Raw genomic sequence first — 224 nt, forward strand, 5'->3', positions numbered from 1 at the left:
CTTTACACACATAACTTCCTTATGGCAAGCTATTGATTTAACACCGTGCGCCCATCTCGTCCGCCCATCCCGCCCGCGCCAAGGGACACCGCGATCTTCCTCTCCCTCGCCGCAACATCTTCAGTGACTACAACACCTGACGGGAAAGTTGATAATGAAATTCCAAATGCAATAACTGGCAACTCTCGCGGGATAATAAACACCCCCAAAATTTCGACTGAAAA

General features: G+C 49.1%; 1 protein-coding gene across 1 annotated transcript in view; it reads left to right on the forward strand.

Moving 5' to 3' along the window:
* The window catches only part of LOC119582297, a 39,074-nt gene that overhangs the window by 916 nt on the left and 37,934 nt on the right, over nt 1–224 (forward strand). The gene's annotated exons all lie outside the window — the stretch shown is intronic.

This window comes from Penaeus monodon, chromosome 15 (assembly GCF_015228065.2).
Source record: "Penaeus monodon isolate SGIC_2016 chromosome 15, NSTDA_Pmon_1, whole genome shotgun sequence".
NCBI classification, from domain to species: domain Eukaryota; kingdom Metazoa; phylum Arthropoda; class Malacostraca; order Decapoda; family Penaeidae; genus Penaeus; species Penaeus monodon.